At 56.1% G+C, this 20,311-nt stretch overlaps 1 protein-coding gene across 4 annotated transcripts in view; it reads right to left on the bottom strand.

Moving 5' to 3' along the window:
- The window catches only part of LOC123577179 (phospholysine phosphohistidine inorganic pyrophosphate phosphatase), a 118,617-nt gene that overhangs the window by 32,437 nt on the left and 65,869 nt on the right, over positions 1 to 20,311 (bottom strand). The gene's annotated exons all lie outside the window — the stretch shown is intronic.

Here is a 20,311-nt window from a genome sequence, read left to right as displayed (position 1 = left end):
CTCCCCTGCACTCCTCACTGTGGGGATCCCCTCACTAGATTGGCAGCTGAGCAGGCTGGATACAGGTGTGTGGCCTGGAACGCCGGCACGCATAGAAATGGGGCGCCTGACCTGGGGAGGTAGGGCCCTGCTTCTGGGCAAAGCGGGGCCACCTGGGGAAACCCAATGGGAACTGTTTGGGTGGCTGAGACGAACAGCCTCCGGGCACGGCGGTTTGCCCTCAGACCCCCGGCCTCTGTCGTCTAGGGAAACAGGTCGGCGGCCCACCCACCTCTCAGCCTGACGGGCCTCAGGGTGACCTGGCCAAGTCTCTGTGGGGACGCCACTCGCTCTGCACCAAAGTCCCCAAAAGCCAGAGGTGTGCCAGGGATCTAGCTCCCTGAGGGGGTGGGAGCAAACCCTGGTCTGTGGGTGTTTGCAGACTGGCAAGGTGTGAATATTTCCGTGTCCAAGTTCAAGCTGCCAACGCGATACGGCTGAACAGAGTGGCGAAGAGATGTGTAAGCTGGTCCCAGCTCGCTCCACAGACCTGACCCACAGTTACGCGCGCCCCCTGAGCTTAGGGTCGATGTTGGGAAAACCAGAGGAAAGTGGGCAGGGGCCCTGCAATGGTGGCCAGCACCCAAGGTCTCCTGGCTTAGTGCCCCAGGGGGACAAGTAAGGAGCGCGCCTGAGTACTGAGCACGCCTGAGTACTGAGTACTGAGTACACCGTGGTACTCCTGAGAGGGGGTGTCTCTGGGGACCCAGCGATGCCAGCCAGCCTCCTGGTACCGTGAGGGTGCCTGGGCACGGATAGGATGACAAGTCCAGCCTCCAGGCCCCCGAGGGGTAACTGGAGAAGGTGCCGCCCGCTGGCCCGGCTGGGCCGGGGAGTCACTGGGCTGGAGCACCTGTCCTGGGGCCTCGCCTGCTGACGCTCCTGAGGGTGGCCTGGCAACCCCCACAACAAACACAGCACTGCGGGCAGCGGAGCCCCGCTCTGCAGGCCACCCCGCGGCCGGGAGCCGACACTGCGCCGCCTCAGGGGACCGCCGGGGCACTCGCTCTCCGCTTAGGCGCCTTTGTCCTGTCGTGTTTCTCGAAAAGGATAAAGTCCGGTTTTCTCTTTAACACGGAAGGGCAGCGGCGGCCTTCCGACCCAGTTCCGACCCTGCTGTAACACGATGCGCGGCGGGAGCAGGGAGCTGGCAGCCGCGTCCCAGGCTCTGCACGCCAGCGTCTCCAGCTGCCTCCCGGTGACCTTGAACGAGGCCTAACGCCCCTAGGCCTCCAGCTGCAGGCCGGACGGTGGGAGCTGGGCTTCTACCCCCACCTGACAGAACCGCATGTGCCAAGAACGGATACCGGAAAAACCTTGAAATTCTTGGGTGAAAGTGGCCACCCAGGAAACGGCCTGGGGCTGCCTTGCTTCCTTATCAGCCTTCTGGGCGCTGGGCTCTTTTCCCAACAGGCGTGGTCCGAGGGACATGGGGTCAGATTTAGCCTCCGGGCTGGCGGCGATCAATTTAAAAATAGTGCCCTTTCGGGGCGCCTGGATGGCTCAGTCGGTTAGGCGTCCGACTTCAGCTCAGGTCACGATCTCGCGGTTTGTGGGTTCAAGCCCCGCGTCAGGCTCTGTGCCGACAGCTCAGAGCCTGGAGCCTGTTTCGGATTCTGTGTCTCCCTCTGTCTCTACCCCTCCCCCGCTCGCTCGCTCTGTCTCTCTCTCAAGCATAAAAGAAACATTTCAAAATAAATAAATAAATAAATAATAAAAATAGCGCCTTTTCTAAGAGTAGGTGCAAAATTTGGAAATGCAGCTCGATGGGTCCTGCTCCCCACAGACTAAACCGTAACCCTAACTACAGATGCACTTTAGCAGAGAAGGGCCAGCGAGTTCTTGGGGACAGTGACCCGTACAGCAAGCCAGCAGGCCCCGTGCTCTTCATTCATTCCTAACAAAGGACGCGAGGGAGACCAGTCCTTGCTTCTGCGACGGGCCCGAAGAACAGGCAAGCGAACAAACAAAACCCCTCCGTCTCCACCAGAAAACGTTTCCAAGGGAGGGAAAACACTTCTCAGCCCGCGGTGGCTGCTGTGCGAAGGGGGGTCCGCCCAGCGGAGGCCTTTGAGGGTCTCAGGTGGGACTGGCCTGCGGCAGGTGTCACATCTGCAAACCCGGGGCAGGGCGAGCGTCAGGGTGGGTGGAGCCCCCGAGGTGTCTTCCCCACCCCGCCAGGCGCGGGGCCTACAGCCCACCTCGGCCCTGACACTGTCTACCTGGAGACGGCATCAGATCCTCCGGGCCAAGGGCTCAGTCTCAGGAGACGGCCCCTCCCCCACTGCAGACGCCAATCACAGTCCAGGCGTCACTGTGCCTCCCATCTACCCGCTACAGGTCAGGGTCCCACCGCCCTCTCTCCTCGGGTTCAATTAACTTGCTGGAACAGCTCACAGAACTCGAGGTTCAGGGAAAGGGGCGAAGAGCTGTCATGCCCTCTCCAAGCACAGCACTCTCCCCCGGCACCCGTACCCGTGCACCACCGTGGAAGCTCCCAGAAGCCCATCCTTCTGGGTTCCTAGGGACTTTTCATGACAAAGGCACGGGTGATGAAATCACTGGCCTTGGTGACTGACGTCCTTCTCCAGCCCCTCTGCTCTCCCCCAGGGGGCTGGGGGGTGATGCACCAAGTGCCAACTCTCTAACCACGTGGCTGGCTTCCCTGGCAACCAGCCGCATCCTTAAGAGCTTCCCTACAGTGGCCTCAGATGTGGTTGCAAGAGGTTTGTTATGAATATGAGACACCTTTATCCTCTTACCACTTAGGGAATTCCAAAGGTTTTCGGAGCTCTGTGCCCCAGAGACGAGGACCAAATATGTATTTCTTCCTGGAAATCACGATATCACAGAGGCGAACACGGGACATGTGGGGGTGAGCACGTCACTGCTGAATGGAGACGCAGGCTCCTGTGACAACCCCCCTCACTCCCGCCTGGAGACTGCCTCCTGGGTTTTGCTCGGTGGGAAACCAGGGTGGGGCAGGGGTGGCTGTTCCCCACCACCATCTGGTCCTGCCATGTCAGGGAAGCGCGGGGCAAAGCCCCAGCAGCAAAGCAGTCACAGCACATGTCCCCTCTCCCGTCCCTAGAACCCAGGGCTGTTGTCAGATGACTGTCTAGCAGCTCAGTGTGCCCCACGAGCTCCCCGACGATGGCCAGCAGAAGAGCTTAACTTTGCTTGCCTGCTTTCCTTTTTAAATATGTGACTTCTGGGCGCCTGGGTGGCTCAGTCGGTTGAGGGTCCGACCTCAGCTCAGGTCACGATCTCGCGGTCCGTGAGTTCGAGCCTCGCGTCGGGCTCTGGGCTGATGGCCCAGAGCCTGGAGCCTGCTTCCAATTCTGTGTCTCCCTCTCTCTCTGCCCCTCCCCCGTTCATGCTGTGTCTCTCTCTGTCTCAAAAATAAATAAACATTAAGAAAAATTAAAAAAAAAATAAAATAAATATGTGACTTCTTCCATCATAAGAGAATAATATAATCAGCACACACGCTTAGAACTTAGAGACAGAGAAGAAACATAACCCATAATTCCACAGCACAGCACACGGCCCGCCTCCCCCATCCCACAGAGCAACTGTCCTCTCCTCATCTGTCTCCCACTGAGGAACCAGGAAGCATAGCAGGAGACGGGTGTTCAGACAGACAGATAAACGACAGGTCGATCCAGCCCTCTGAGTCAGCCAGCAGGGCACCTGGGAATGTCGTCTTCCTGCGTCCTTCCCCACGAGCATGCTGATTCCGGAATTGCTATCACCCTTGAACAGTCCGTCCTCGGCCCCTGGCACTTCTGATTTATATCACAGGCATTTTTCTGAGTTGCTACACACAAAGGGTACCCCTCCTCCTTGTTCCAGGGCATTTTGAGTAAACTGTTTATTTTGAATAAACAGTTAATAACTGAATAATTACTAATAATTATCAATCAATAATTATCAGTCAAATATAATCAATAATTATCAATAACTGAATTGAATAATTGTAGATTCACACACAGTTATAAGAAATCTACTAAGTATATGGGGCGCCTGGGTGGTTCAGTCGGTTAAACGTCCGACTTCGGCTCAGGTCATGATCTCATGGTTCATGAGTTTGAGCCCGCGTAGGTCTCCGTGCTGACAGCTCAGAGCCTGGAGCCTGCTTCAGATTCTGTGTCTCCCTCTCTCTGCCCCTCCCCTGCTTGTGCGCGCGCGCGCTCTCTCTCTCTCTCTCTCTCAAAAATAAACAAACATTAAAAAAGAATTTAAAGAAGAAAAAGAAAAAAAAAAGGTTTCAATCCCATCAGGATCCCTCATGCTGCTCTTTGTAGCCACGCCCACTCCCTCCTCCCCTCTCCCACACCCTCCCTAATCCCTGCCAACCAAGAGTCTGTTTTCCATCATTATAATTTTATCTTTTTGGAAATGTTATATACTCAGGGTCAGATGGTACGTAACCTGGGGATAGGCTTTTATCACTGGAGATCTATCCAGCGTATCAATTGTCCGTTTCTCCCCTTTGCCAAGCACCTTTCCGTGCAATGGACCTACAGTTGAACTAGTCACCCACCAAAGAACATCTGGGTCACTTCCAGTTTGAGGCTTGGGGAAAAATTGCTAGGACAGGTTTTGACGTGAATTATAAGTGTTCATTTCTCTGTAATAAATGCCCAAGAGTGCCACTGTTGAGTCCTATGACAGTTGCGTGTTTAGGTTTTTAAGAAACTGCCCAACTTTCCCGAGGGGCCGTACCGTTTCACATTCCCACCGACGCCACAGTCTTCTAGATTCTCAGCATCCTCATCAGCATGTGTTGTTGGGACTATTTTTTATTTTCGGCATTCTGATAGTGATACCTCATTGTGGTCTGAATTTGCATCTCCCTACCACCTAACGATGCAGAACACCTTTTTACGTGCTGATCTCCATATCATCTCGGTGAAACGTCTGTTCGTTTTCTTCGGTCCATTTTTTTCCCCCTTTGATTGCACAACCTCTATTTTTCTATCATCATGTTCCCACATTGTCTCCTCTGTCCTCAGTTCTGCTACCAAGCCCATCCACTGATTGCCTTATTTTGGCTATTGTATTTTTCAGTTCTACAATTGTCATTTGGTTCTTCTTGAAATCTTCCACTTCTTTGCTGAGACTTTCTACTTTACCGTCTGCTTCAAGCATTCTTGCAATTGCTTGTTGAAGCATTCCTGTAATAGCAGCTTTAAAATCCTGGTCCTAAATCTGTGTCACCTCAGTGCTGGAGTCTGTTGATTGTCCTGTCTCGTTCAAGTTGAGATTTTCTTGGTTCTTGGCACGACAAGTGATTTTGTATTGAAGCCTGAACATTTGAGGTACTATGGTATGAGACTCTGGGTCTTACTGAAACCTTCTCTGATGGGTTTTTGGACACATCTCTGGCAGGAGAAGGGGGTTAGAGCTGCTTCACTACTGCCAGGTAGGATAAAAGTCCAGGTTCCCCACTGGTCCTCTGTTGACACTGAGGTGGGGGAGAGGCTCTAATGACGGCTGGTCGAGGGTGGGAGCAGAGATGCCTCATGACTGCTTCCCATATGGCCTCCACTGACGCTGTGTGTGGGAGGAAGTGGGGGGTGAAGTGGCCTTATTACCACTGGATGAGGGCAGAGCACAGGATCTCCATGTGGCCTCCACGGCTACCCCAGTTGAGGGGCCCTCGTTACCACCTGGCTCCTGGCTCCCTACTTGGCCTTCTCCGATACTGCCCCCCCTAGTGTTGGGGGCTCATTATAGCCTCATGAGGGTCCAGGCTCCCCATTTGGCCCTTGCTGGCAAGGGTGGAGACGGACCACAGTTTTGCTGCGGTATTTGGCTGGCGTAGAGGGGTTATTGTCTACAGGTTTTCTGTCTTGCTAGGCTGCCTGTCTGTCCTTTGGTTAAACCTCTTTAGATTTTTGTTTTTAGGTTTAAACCTTTTAGATTTAGGTTTTTGTGGGGCTTTTCTGTCTGTGCCCATTGGTGTTTCCAGTTTCTGGCCTCTCCAACCCCAAGTCTGGAGTCAATGATGCAAAAAGACAACCCAAGGAGCTCACCGCTGTCATTCCTCAGGTCCCAAGGCTGCTAGCCTGTGTGCCTTCTTCTCTCCACCTTCCAGAGTCTTCTTCTGTGTGTATGATGCCCAATGTCCAGGGGTTTTAGTTGTACTTAACTGGAAGAATAGGAAAGGTGCTTTTACCCCACCTTGCTGGAAACACAAATCTCTACAAACGCTCTTCCCGGTTGGGATTTTTCCTCTTGCAACCAGGGTGGATCTTGGGTAAAGCCATGGTGGGTTATCTGACAGAAGACCCCTCCAGCTCCCGAGGTTCCTCAGGAAGGAGCTGGGCTCCAGTCCCCTCCCCAACCAGGCCAGGCTCCCTCCGGTGACAGCCCCTTCCTCGTCTCCGGGCTTGACGGTGAGAGCACCACACGTGCTCCGTGAGCGTAAAAACCAAACACCCACCAGAAGGTCCACTCTTAGTCTTGGCTACTTCTGCCTTTACTCTCCTGGGAGGAAAACGCGGAGCCATAGGGTTCCTCGTGCCAGGCCGACGAAAGGGATATTTTTAGATTTCCCTCTCCCACAGCTAAGCCTCAGCAATCTGGTCTTTTCCCTGCGGCCCGTATCGAAAACGCAGATGAATCCGTTTCAGAGCTGACAAGTACATTCTGTAAAACTGTACATAAAACACAATCTCAATTGTGTTTAAAAAATACTAAAAAGGGAGTGGGGGGGGCGCTGGAAGAACACATTCCAAAGTGTGAATTCACGTCACTGGTGGATCACAAAAGGATTTCTTTGAGCGGCTTCTTTCAGACTGGTTACAATTTCCAAAGTTTCCATATGAACTTATCATGTGTATAAAATTAAAACTCAAAATTTTAAACCAAAAACAATCCTCTCCCCTCCAGGATAAACAAACCAGAAACTCTCTGAAGCCACCACAGGCTGCTTGTCTCCTTGTGGACCCGAGTGTATTCCTCGACGCCACGAGCTGTGCTCAGGACAGGACCGGGATGGGGTCACATGCAACACAAACCGGCCCCAGGGCCTGGAGAGTGGACGTCGTGCCTCTCCCCTGGCGCCCGAAGCTGCCCTCTTGCCCAGCCCCGAGGCCGACACCTCGGGGGGCACCGCCTCAGGGCGTCACTCTACAGATGTGACTGAAGATCCTCCCCGTGGAATGTACTCGGGGCTCCAGAGTCAGTGGCACGAGTCCTGTGCAGGAGCACTAAGGCCCGTGATAGTGCCACCAAAGGATCAAAAGAGCAGTAAAACCCAGTCCTTCCAAGAATCAGTCACCCCGCCCGACCCCCCCCCCCACCCCCAGACTCGCCAGAGGAAGCCCTCTAGGACAGAGACAAAAGAACGGCCCGTCATCCTGCGTGAGATAGCGCCACAGCAAGATGGCCTGGAGCCCAGGCAGACGAGGGCCCACACGGGACATCTTCCCCGCTAGACACATCCTCGGCCCCGCCACCACACCCCCTCTGTGGCCTTGGTGGGTGGCCTCCGTTTCAGCAGGCAACTTGGGTTGTGGCCTCCCTGGAAGGCCGTGGGCCCTGGGGGAAGCCAGATGGCCCCCCGGCTGGAAGTCTGGGACCCACCGCCAGGCCAGGGCAGGAGAGCAAATACAGCTAAGAGCCAGCTGGTGTACATCACGGGCAGGTGCCCTCAGACACACCCAGACTCCCCCAGCAGACCGTCAGTGCCGCCGGGGGGCCGAAGGGCAATAGGGAAGCGGCACTCCCAGAATCCAGGGCAGAAGCAGCAAACCTTCTAAGAGTTGAAACCATCTTGAGATGGAACCATCGTGCAGGAAGCCACGCCCACCCCCATAAATTCCCCCCGACAGTGTTCTGCACCGTCACTTCTCTCTTCGGATGCCTCCTTCTCTCTGCTATGGTAGCGTGTGGAAACCTGGCTCCCTGTCCCTCTGCTATCTGGAAACTTCCTCTCAAGCCCTCAACTTCCTCTCACAGAGGCAGAGCCACATGGGGACCCCTGTGCTCAGTAACAGCTGTGGAGAAACCACTGACGGCCAGTTGGGGGAGCAGGCCAGGCCACTGGCTGCGTCTTTATTTATAGCTTCTTTTACTTCCAGTGTTAAGGCCCCGCAACTCCGACCAAAAAGGTCGAGAGAAAAATGAATGCCTTGACATTTTTTCCAAACATCCTCTCAAAGAGCTCTTGGCAAGGGAACTTGGTTTTGCTGAGAGCATGAGAATGTCTGCGGCCGCAGAGCCTTCCTTGGATGGGATCTATTTTTGTTTGGTGAGACAGCTGTGTTCTGCTGGGCTCAACACTTGGGACTATAAAGGAAAAACAAAACATGGAAATGGGGACAAAGAGCTGTGGCAAAATAAGAGAGGGTCTTGGGCCGTTCTGTTCCACGTCTGGTGGGCCGTGAGTGCCCCTGCCTGCCGCTCCCGGCCCCGACAGGGCGGGCCAGCACACCAGGTCAGCCCCTCTGCCTGATCTTTCCCTGCGAGCCTCTCCAGGAGGTTCTGTGTCTGAACTGAACACACACAAGCCACGCGCATCCACCCACGGGAGAGGCCGGGGCTCCCTATAACCACGAGGAAGACCCAGGGCACGGCTTCCAGAGTCACACCGCCGGGGCCTGAGCCACGTTCGCCTCCCACTGTGGGTCCTGGGCACGCGACTGACACCTCCCCGCTGTCTGCACCTCTCCCGGAAAGTGGGGTTGCGATCGGGGCCTGTGCCGAGCGATGCGTGTACGTGCATCGAGGCGCGGAGCACGGGCTACATGCGAGTTTGTTGTGCGTGTGGGTAGATGGTAAGCTCCTTAGGGACAAAGGGGCCCAACGGCCATGAGAGGACATCCACTAGGGAGGACACGGGGAGTCCTTCCAGCTGCTGCTCCCTGACACGGGGCTCGGATTCCAGAAGTGTCATCGTGACCTCCTCCCCCTGCAAAGGCCACCAAGTGCGCTGCCAGGGAGCCGCTGGGCCCATTCGCTGGTCCAGGTGGCCCGGCAGCTGCAGAGCGGCCCTCGAAGGGGCTGGTGCAGCTGTCCAGTCGCAGCAGAAGGCGGGGCTAAGTGGCTCCTTCTCTCTCACAGCCTTGTGCATCCCTGACAACCGCCCTGTGACCCTGAAGCACCAGGAGCACAGAAAGGACACGGGAAGAAACAGGACGGTCTCCACCTGACCATTCTTCGAATCAGGACACACAGAAAGGAAGGGCTCGGGGCTGTAGCCCTTGCTCGCTTCCGTGTTTCCCCTCACCCACCCCTGCACGCACCCTAAACTCCCTGGACCCCCCCCCCCCCGCCAGTCCACTCCTGTGCCCCTTGCCCACAGTGGCCAGCCTCACCTAATGTCACTGCAGGATGGGAAGGACACCTGTCCCCATCAATGGCCTCGCCAGGGGGGAGCCCACCGGCTTCAGCCCCACCCCCAAGACCAGCAGCCCTAGCTCCCCGCCAGGAAATAGATTTTCCAAATGGACAGTGATTTACTCGAGGACAGAAATCACTTTCTGACGTATCCTTGCTTCCCCAATCCCTGGGGACACGGGAGTTTGCGCACAAAGTAGACACAAGAAGCTACACGCCGACTCGCGCCCCTAACACAAAGGGGGTGGTACGCACGCGTTCTGAGGGCGCATCAGCGCGCCTGTGGGGCTGAGTGCTACCGCTCGTTCAACAGGCATCTGCTGAGCACCAGGCCCTGATCCGCAGCTGCTGCTGCTGCTGCTGCCTGCTTCCTTCCTTCGTCAGCTCAAAACCAGGTGTGGGGTGCATTCCAGGCCCCCCCTGGCCTGGACGCCACGGCTGCAAAAACGAAGAAGGCTGGGTCTGGGAGCCCAGCTGCTCCCGGGCCTGGCGCAGAGAGGGACCCGTCAAGAGAGCCCCAGTCAAGGAACGAACGAGGCTGGGCTCCTTCCGCACACCGACCACCCGTCTCGCAGGCTGCAGAGTAATTTGCCAACATGTCTCGGTATCTTATTAGATTAGGGAACAAAACAGAAGCATCTTCTCTAGGGAATAAATGAGCCACAGACTCCGCACTCCATCTTTGATGAAATGCAGATTTCTCATGAAAAGAAAAGGCTTGGTTTTAAAAACATACAACAGAAATGAAAAAGGATAGGAATATGCAATCCACAGAAGGGGAAGAAAATCAGTGACCAAGGAAGATGAGAAAAAAACTCTTAGTCTCATTAGTAATCAGAGACGGTAACATTTTTATTTTTATCAATGGAGACATTTTTAAGAAACTGATGATACTGGGGCGCCCGGAGGGCTCAATCAGTTAAGCACCCGACTTGTAATTTCAACTCAGGTCATGATCTCATGGTTCGTGAGATTGAGCCCCACATCGGGCTCTGGGCTGACAGTGCAGAGCCTGCTTGGGATTCTCTTTATGCCTTTCTGTTCCTCCCTTGCTCTCTCTCTCTCTCAAAATAAATAAACAAACTTTAAAAAATAAAAGGAAACCGATGATAACCACTCCCTGGTACGAGCTGGTGAGGACATAAAGGCATAGAGCACCTGCGGTCCACGCTGCAGATGGGGGTACAACAGCCACTGGGTGGGAGAATTCTGCAGAAGCACCAAAAACCTTAGAATTCTGCATATCTTTTGACCAGCAATTCCATGGGCGCCTAGAACAGGGGCTCAGGGATGCCCACGGTTTTACTATCAGCAAGAGAAAACATAACTCGCTACATTGAAATTTTGAGAAAATAAAGAGGCTAACAGTCACAAAAGAGTGATTCGCCTGCCTTGAGGCAACTAGAAAATGGGATAAAATATATGAAATGATAGTATGTGGGCTCTGGACGACGGGCAGGGCAGGACTGTGGTCCCAGACGAGGCCAGCCCCCCAGCGGCCCCACGCGGGGGAAAGGGGGCCCACCCACACTCTCCGCGGCCCTACACCTCGCCTCCCGGGCTGTGGGAGGGTCAGGTGACCTCAGGGGCCCCTATCTGGGGAGGAGGGGTGTCTGATACCCCCACCCACCACCCACCCAGCAGACTCTGTCTGAAGAGGGTGGCCTCCCCCAGCATTCTCTGGCCCCGCCGGGGGATGCTGGCCTTGTGGGGGTGGGGTGGGGGCCGCAGCCCGGCCCAGCCAGATCTTTCCTCTTCTCTACTATGGAGAGGGAGAAGAGGCCGCATAGACCATCCCTCGCTCAGCCCCACTGGCTGGCACAGGAGAGAGTGGGCCCTTGGGAGGGAGACAGCACAGTGGTGGTCAGAGTGGCAGGGTTCTGGGGCGCCTGGGTGGCTCGGTCAGTTAAGCGTGCGACTCGATTTCGGCTCAGGTCGTGATCTCCCGGTGCATGAGTTCGAGCCCCGCGTCGGGCTTCACACGGACTGTGCAGACCTGCTTGAGATTCTCAGTCTCTCCTCCTCTCTGTGCCCCTCCCCTGCTCATGTGCTCTCGCTCTCACTCTCTCTCTCCCTCTCAAAATAAATAAATAAACTAAAAACAAACAAACAAAAAAGAATGGCAGGATTCAAATCCTGGCCCAGCACTCCCCTGCTGGACGAATTCTAACCAATGACTCAACCCCTCTGGGTCCGGCTTCCTCATCCGTGGAAGGCGACTAGAATGCCGGCTGTGTTGAGCTGAGGTCCGGAGTCAGGGAATGAGTTCGTGCAATGCTTAGCCCAGAGTCTGGCACGCAGTGGGGACTCAGTAAGCGACAGCTGTTCTTATGACGTGTCATTTTCTCCCCTCGTGTGTGTGTCAGCCCTGACCAGCCATGTGGTCCCCACGGAGATATACCCTGTACCTGTTTGCCTCATTCCTCCACTGACGAACCTGGTCCTGTCTGGGAATTTCTGCCAGAGTTGCAGGATCTCTGGGGTCCAGAGACGGGAAGGTGCACAGAAATGAACAAGGGAGAGGAGCCAGCACTGGGACCCCCGTATGCACCAGACGCAGAGTCGGCGTGGTGGGGACAGCTGAGATGCTGGCCCCACCTGGCCCTGCCCCCACTGGGCCCGGCTCATCCGGCCCCTCCCCCACCTGGCCCTGCCTCCATCTAGCCCTGCTCTCTGGCGCCCTGCGCCATCCACCCTGTGTCCTCCAGAGCCCCTGTCAGTGACAGTGACAGTGACAGCAGCAGCAGCAGCAGCAGCATTAGCTGAGCGTGTGCGGTGGACCGGGCGCTATGTCAAGTCCTCCAAGCACATGATTTTACTCATCATATGCCCGTTCCATAAGCTGGTCTTCAAGTGGTTCGGTAACTTCTACCTGCCGAAATCGTACCAGCTCAAGTGGTGGAGACAGCTCAGGCCAGCAAGAGCCCTGCCACACTCCCTCCCGACACAGGCTCCAGGGCTCCTGCTGTCTGCACCCGAATCCCTCCCAAAGGAACCCCGTGGTAGCTGTCTGAAGGAGCACCTGCTTCCCAGGGGACAGGGCTACAAGGACAAAAGGAGGTCCCTGTCCCTCCCAGAGTGCCGCTGCTTTCCTGGGCAGGAAGAGGACAGATTCCAGACAGATTAGCCTGTGGCAATCCCCCCGTGGACACTGCCTGCTGAGGCGGCCGCTTATCTCGGGCTCCGGATGGGGTGGGGGGGCTGGCGGGCCGGCCTCCGTGCAGCTCACGAAGCTGGTGTTACCAGGAACCAGGCAACACAGAGGAACAGGGGCAATCCTGACCCGAGCATGCAGCTGTCAGACTTTTCCTGAGATCGGGAAGGGGTAGAGAGAGGACAGGGGTGAGGTCTGGAACGTTCTGTATTAGCCCTTTTCCTGGACACACAGGGTTCCTTTTCCTGGACACACAGATTTGGAGACGGTATAAAAGCCACAGACAACCAAGGGCATCTAGATGTCCTGGCTGGTTTCCCTCAGCATCAGCCCTGGACATGGCCTCTGGGCACTGGCTGTGCTCCTCTGGTCTCTCCTGCCACCTGCAGTCCTCCACACCCAGGAGGCCCAATTCCCCAACGCTGGATGGACCCCGGAGGGCCCACGGGGAAAGAGCGGGCAGTCCCACACCACTCTCTCCCCGAGGGCAGTGAGAAGGACACAGGGATAGGCTGGCTGCAGGTGCAGGGGGTGGGGCAGGAGGAAAGGCCCCCAAAACTTCCGAGGCTGGGGTAGGAGACTCCATATCCCCCCCCGAGTTTGGTTTTTAGTTCAACAAGCCGATTTCTCTTTCTCCTTCTCCAAGATCTGCTTTGCCAGGTGGAGTCCACTGAGCCAGAACCCAAGCTGAGCACCAGGGACAGCCGAGTCACAAGATTCTGGCTCCCGTGGTGTGGCGGTCATCAGTCGGGTGCCTGCCTCAGCGCCCCCGGGGTGGTAAGTCGGCGGGTGCCGACCCCACCCCCTGGGCGGTAGGGGGCGAGCGCTCGGTCCAGCGACCCAAGGTGCAGAATCCAAGAGCTTTAGGCGGCCACGGAGCATTGAGCCAGCCCTCATTATCAGCTCGGAGGGCCAGCTTAAAGGATAGCCCGGTAATTGCAAGGTTTTTTGTAAATGTTAATTACAGTTGCCTTAATTAGCCCAGAACCCATTGATCTATGGATTATATTAGGTTTATAAGTGTAATTACCTTAACAGGCATATGGATTACAATTATGTTCCAATTAAACCCCAAGTGTATAGTGTATAAATCAGCAAGGGGGTCCTCCTAATTCTTCAGGGATGGGCGGTTAAAATGCTGGGGCTTTAAGGGCCTTACGCTGGGGCTGGTCCTTCACAGGCTCAGGGACATTTGGGGGTTTGGAGCAAGGGGGAGAGGAGGTGCTCGCATGATCTCTGGCGTTTTCCAAAGGATGGTGGCCACACGTCCAGTCCGTGTAGGCCTGCTTTAGAAATGATCGCCTCGGCGGTGAGGCAGGGACAGCAGGGCCCCAGGATTAAGAGCTGTGCCCAGCCTGGCCACTGGAGCCGCCCTTTCTTCCCTCAAGATCTGGACACTCATCAGCCCATTAATTATGACGCTCAGCCCCTCCAGGCAGAGATGGTTTTCTCTCCTTATCTCTGGAGAGGGCTGATGAATATTATTAACCTACTTTCCGGGATGGGGAGTAGGGAGGCCACAGGGCCAGGTGGGCACAGAGGGCAGGGCCCCCTCTTCTGATAGGGCAATGAGTGCCCAGAACCCCGACCCGACAGCCTGGAAAATGGATGGTGGTAAGGCGGACAGCAAGGAAAGGTTCCAGAGGACAACCCGGCAGAGCAGGGAGACAGAACAGGAAGTGCCTGCAGTAGGGGGCGGGGGTGAGGTATGAAGTGTCCTGGGGCCTCAGGATGCTGGGGTCCCTCCTACAACCTGCAAGACCGCAGAGCAGGCGGCCGGGGCACGGCGCCCTCTGGATGTCCCAGCACAAGCCCTGGCTCCGAGGGGAGATCGGCAGCTCAGCAGGCGGTCAGAGGTGGGAGCCCGGGGCTGGGCCACACTGCTCCTTAAGGAGGCCCGCCAGGGGACCCCACTGGGTCCCTCACATCTGTGGACTTTCTTCCCGCGGAGGCCAGGCCAGCCAGGCAGGAACCACCAGCATCAGAAGCTCAGAAGGCTGGGGGGTCACTTCTCCACCCTGGCAAAGGTGGCTGCCCCCACCCACTTTGGCTCTTGCAGATCTGAATCTCCTACTCAGGACCACATCCCATCAGCTGGCCCTCACCTCCCTGAGATTATGGAGGGGAGAGTCCGCTCCAGAACATGCAGCATGAGAGAACAGCCCATGGGGCGGCAGGGGCAGGGACAGGCTTCCATGAGGGCCCCGGGATGTGGATGTCTGTCAATGGCCGAGTATGACTAAAAAAAGGGCTCGGAAAGGTAGGAGTCCAGAGCCCAAGGGGTGGTAGGCAGGCTTGGAATCTGGGCAGAGTTGGGGCAGTGGGAAGGCAGGTGAGCAGGGCTCCACACCTCTGGGGACGGGCCAGCTGGTCCTCGGTGCGACCTGCCTTCCCCCCTGCTTGGTCTCTGAGGCAGGTGGTTAATGAGGGGGGGAGGGGGGTGTGCTGTTGCCTCAGGAGCCCCAGGGGGCGGATGGGAGCTGATGCTGGTGGGCGTGATAATGAAAACCAGCGCCCTGGGAGACGGTGGTTCCTGTGGGCCCATTTTACAGATGGGTTAAGTACCAGTGGAGGCACAACAAGCAAGAGGACACAGAGAACTGAAGATTACAAGGTTATGCAGTGGTGGACGAGGATCTACACTCAGGCTATTGGGCTCCAGAGCTCGGCTCTAGATCCCACATAGACCAAGCTCCTCTGTGGGGCACTGAGTTGGTCCCTTGCTGCTGAGGAAGGACGTCACCCCGGGGCACAGAGGTGATGGTAGGGCTGTGAGCACGCGACCCGGCTGTCTCAGACCTGTGCTGGCTGGGCCCCCCTTGCCGCCCCGGCTTCCCTTTCCCCCGCAGCTGGCATTCCAGAGCCCCTTTTCCAGAGCCTCGGCCTGGAGGGGGAAGCAGGTCTGTCTTCTCCACAGTCAGTGTGGGGAGAAGTCACGCGCATACACCCCCGGTGCAGGAAGGAAGGGCCCTGGGCACATCAACATGCTGGGGCTGGGCCTTTAGGCGGCGGCCTCCGCGTACTGCAGCCAAACCACCCCTATGAACAGACCACACCATGCTCTCCCTGCACCCGCACACAACGCCAGAAGTCTTGTGAACACACAAAAGCCGAGGGACCGTTGGAACGCGAGCACTACCAGGAGAGAGAGTGGGGGTGGGTCCTCTCTCCTCTCAGCACACGAAGGGCGGCAGACAGGGGTCAGGGCTGAAACAGACGAGACCAGGGTCATCCATGAGTCCCCTGCCCCACAGATGCCTGAGGCTGAGCCCACAAGACACAGAGGTGTCCCCAGCACCAGAGGTGTTTAAGCCCCACTTGCAGGCACGAAGAAGAAGAGAGGAGTCCATCCAACCCCCCAGGCCCATGAGGGGCTGGGAGACGGGCCATCTGCCTTGCACGCCGAGGTCAGGACATCTGTACCACCCACTCCCTCGCGGCCAGCAATTACCATGCCAGACGCTTCACATGCATGCAACCTGATTGGATTTAATCCTCATAACGGCCCACAAAGAGGCCTTACCATCCCCACTCACACACGAGAAAAGCAAGCCTCAGAGAGTTTGTCACTTGCCCCAAAGTGCCCCATCAGGCAGTGACCGGGCGGGGATTCAAACCCAAGCCTCTGACTCTGGACACCGGGCCCTGTGATGCAGCCAGAGGCTGGCCCCACCTGGGAGACCATTCCGTGAAGGAAAGGCCCATTCCTGCAACTCACAGCACTGGGGGCGGCAGGAAGCCTTATCCCATGCCCCAATTAAGGGCAAAGGCTACCAAATGGTTTCTTCTGTGAGTTTCCAAGGTCTTACACATAAGCCTAAGACTGAAAAAAAAAAAAAAGAGAAGAGAAGAGAAGAGAAGAGAAGAGAAGAGAAGAGAAGAGAAGGAAAGGAAAAAAAGGAGAAGAGAAGAAAAAAGAAAAAAAAAGAAAAGAAAAGCTGGTTTTCAGAAGGAAGGCTCAGAAACAGTCCCCCTTCTTTCCCTGATGCTTCTGAACCGAGCAGATAAGATTCACTCTTCAGATTCATTTTCATGTCCATGATACATTGCTGGAAATTGTTTTGTGGGAAAAAGCTAATTAGATTAGATTTTTTTATGTTTACTTATTTTTGAGAGAGACAGAGCATAAGCGGAGGAGGGCAGAGAGAGGGAGACACTGAAGCAGGCTCCAGGCTCTGAGCTGTCAGCACAGAGCCCGACACAGGGCTCGAACTCACACACCGTGAGACACGACCTGAGCCAAGCTCGGACGCTTAACTGACTGAGCCACCCAGGCGCCCCTAGATTTTTATATTAGACTTAGTTTCCATTCAGGCCTAAATACAACAATCACCAATACGATGTACAAGTTAAAAGAGGCCATGCGCTTAAAAATGCATATATTTATTCTAAACTGTCCCCCTTCTCCTGTTCTTTCCAGGTTGGGCAGCTTGGCCCGTGAGAAGGCCCCCGCGGAAGAGCCGGCCCCTCTGAGGCTCTGGCTGCGGGTCTGCGGGACAAGCTGTGTGGCTGATCTCAACCCCGGCCTGTCGCTCGGAGCTCAAGGCTCGGAGGCCCAACCATGGCTGGGGGGCGCTCCACTTGGGCACCAAGGCAGGACGACGCACGGCCCCCAGCCCGGCTCCCACCCCCAACACTCCACCAGCTGCTCGGGCCCCAGACCTGCGGTCTCCCCGAGTCCCCTTCCCTGCCCTCCCCAGCCTGCCGGTCTCTGGCTCTGGACAGGCTCCAGACTCAACGATGAGATGCCCGTAAGTACTTGTCTCGGTCAGTACTAGACAGACAGGCTGATGCTAATTGTGACAAAGCACCACAAACAGGGTGGGGGGGGTGGGGGTTGTTAAAACAAAAGGAATTCATTCCCTCCCAGATCTGGAGGCCAGGAGTCTCCAAGGTGCTCCAAGCCCACACTCCCTCCACAGCTCCTGGGGAGGGTCCTTCCTTGTCTCTTCCAGCTTCTGGCGGCCCCAGGCCCTCCTTGCTCCTTGGCTTGTGGGTGCATCGCCCCCTCTGTCGACACGCGGGGGACTTCTCGCCATGTCTGTCTCTTCTCTTCTTGTTTAGCATTAAGGACCCCCCTGACTCCAGTATGGCCTCAACTTAACTAATTAAATTTGCAAAGACTCTTTCCAAATAAGGCCGTGTTCATAGCACTGCAGGCACCCTCACCAGCCTGGGTGGCCCTGCTCTGGGAAACTGTTTCTTCAGGAGGGAGACTATCAGCCCAGACCTTCCCCTCTGAGGCGATGCTGCGTCACCACGCACGGAGCCAGGGCAGGGGCCTCAGGGCCAAGGGCAGCTTTTTGTGCACTCAGCATGGGCCCCGGGGAGACCCAGAATGGAAACCTCCCCCAAGACACGGTGGGACGGAGGCTCACCCTTCGGCACGCTCAAACTTCCACCCAGCAGCCACCGGGAAGGGCGAACTGCAGACTTTCCAGAACATCTCCTTCCTCCACAAAGACTTACATCCATAGAAATGATAAAATCACTAAGAGAATCTAAAGTCCAAACCATTGAAGTGCGAAATTGGAAACAGTTATTTTTTAACTTTTTTTTTAAACTTCATTTTAGTTATTTTAAGAGAGAGAGGGAGACAGAGCATGGGAGGGGCAGAGAGAGAGAGGGAGAGAGAGAATCCCAAGCAGGTTCCGCACTGTCAGCGCAGAGCCCGACGCAGGACTTGATCTCAGGAACCCTGAGATTGTGACCTGAGCCAAAATCAAGAGTCAGTCACTTAACCAACTGAGCCACCCAGGTGCACCAGAAACAGTTTTAAAAACAGAAAAAAAGGCTTAAGAAAGCATATTTTTTCATCTGTAATGTGGAAGAGAAAGGAAATAACCTGAGTCTCTGTTACCGGGGGATGGGAGGAGTGAGCTAGACCGTCCCCGCCGCGGAGGCACACATGGCTCCTGAAGAGCATGAGTTAGCCCCTCTACCATGGCCTTGGGGGGTGTCTGGAATGGGAAGGGAGAAAAGCAAGAAAACAATATGATTCCATTCTTTAAAGGATGTGTGTGGGCCGGGGGGGTGGGGGGGTTGGTTTACACGATGGAGCAGAGAGAGGCTAAGCAGGTTGTTAACAGAGATTATTCTGGGATGGAGGTAGGGGTAGGAGAGATGAGAGGGAAGAGGTGTAGAAAATTTAAAGACCCCAGTAGAACACAAAACTCTAACAACAGTATTATCTACACACTGATACAAACAAGGCCTAAATACACAGAGGGACAAGGAAGGAGAATGGGATGTGACAAAGGGAGGGGCGTCTGGGGAAGGTGAGGCTGGAGGGCAGGGGGACACATAAGACCTGCACTTGCCACAGGCCACATGAAACCACATTATTTCTTGTTCAAGGTAGGGAGCGGGATGATCGAGCGTGGGTTCTAGGTCCTTCTGCCTCCCAGGGAAGACGGACTGGAGGTGGCGGTGGCAGGTGGGCAGATGGAGACACAGGACCAGCCAGCAGCCACTGCCCGTGGTGGTGTGACCGAGCTCCGGCCACGGGTGGGGGTGACTCAGTGACTGAGGAGGGTGACCGAAGGCCACGGTCCAGGTGAGCAGAGGGGACCGTGTGCTCGCTGACAGGCACGTCTAGTGTGGGGAGCCCTGGGTGGAAAGATCAGGGAGGTGGAATCCTGGGCTGGGGCACAGGAGCCTGGGGGTGGCCTCGGGTCTGGAGGAGACACAGCCATCTTGCCAACGTGGGCGCCCGCGGGGCCCCAACTGGGCAAGGGCCCTTGCGTGCTGCAACACTCCTGCACCCGGTTTATTCCCAGCACCGCACAGCTCGGCTCTCAGAGGGCGTGGCTCTGAATCCTGCCCTGCCCACTTCGCTCTGGGACCCTGGGCAGCACCCCTCCCCGCGCAGAGCCGTGGTCGGTCTCCTGAACGCTCAAGCGAGGGCTCTTCCTAATGACCAGAGGGCAGCAGAGGCAATGTCTGCAGCCCACGTGCCTGGCCCGCTGAGGGCTCAGGAAACAGAGCAGTGACTCCCATCGTCATCACCAGCACCACCACACGCCCGGCTGCCGCGGCTGCTACATAACTGGGGACCAGGACCTCGCCCACCCGGTGCCCCATCCCTTGTCTGTAAGATGGGAGCGAAAGCCTCCCCTGGTTATGAGTCTTAAACGAGGGAATTCAGGAACAAGTCCGCAGAAAGCAGCACCTGCAGAAGTGTTCCCTCCCTGCCAGCCACTGTCACCACCATCTCCATTGGCATCGCCACTGTCACCATTGTCAACATCCACGCCATGGCAAAGGCCCAGAGCCGTGGAAGAACAGGCCATCTTCTGACCATGAGGTGACAATGTGTCCACATCAAAAGCCATTTCTAAATGGAGGTGAAATTCACATCACATACAATTCACTATTTGCAAGTGTCACTTCAGGAGCGTTTGGTGTGTTCACAACATCAGGCACCCCCCCCCCCCCCACACCACGATCTACTTCCGGAACATTCCATCACCCCAAAGGAAAACCTGTACCTATTTTTTTGTTTATTTATTTTTGAGAGAGAGAGTGAGTGAGCGAGCACAAGCAGGGAAGGGGCAGAGAGAGAGAGGGAGACACAGAATCCGAAGCAGGCTCCAGGCCCCGAGCGGTCAGCACAGAGCCCGATGCAAGGCTCGAGCCCACGAACCGTGAGATCATGGCCTGAGCCGAAGTCTGATGCTTAACCGACTGAGCCACCCAGGCACACCTGTTAAACAGTGACTCCCCAATCCTGGCTCCCCTGCAGCCCCTGGCAATCACTAATCCACC

The sequence above is a fragment of the Leopardus geoffroyi genome, chromosome D2 (assembly GCF_018350155.1).
Source record: "Leopardus geoffroyi isolate Oge1 chromosome D2, O.geoffroyi_Oge1_pat1.0, whole genome shotgun sequence".
Taxonomy (NCBI): Eukaryota; Metazoa; Chordata; class Mammalia; order Carnivora; family Felidae; genus Leopardus; species Leopardus geoffroyi.
The sequence above is the reverse complement of the archived record's forward strand: the minus strand, read 5'-3'. Positions and strand labels throughout refer to the sequence as shown.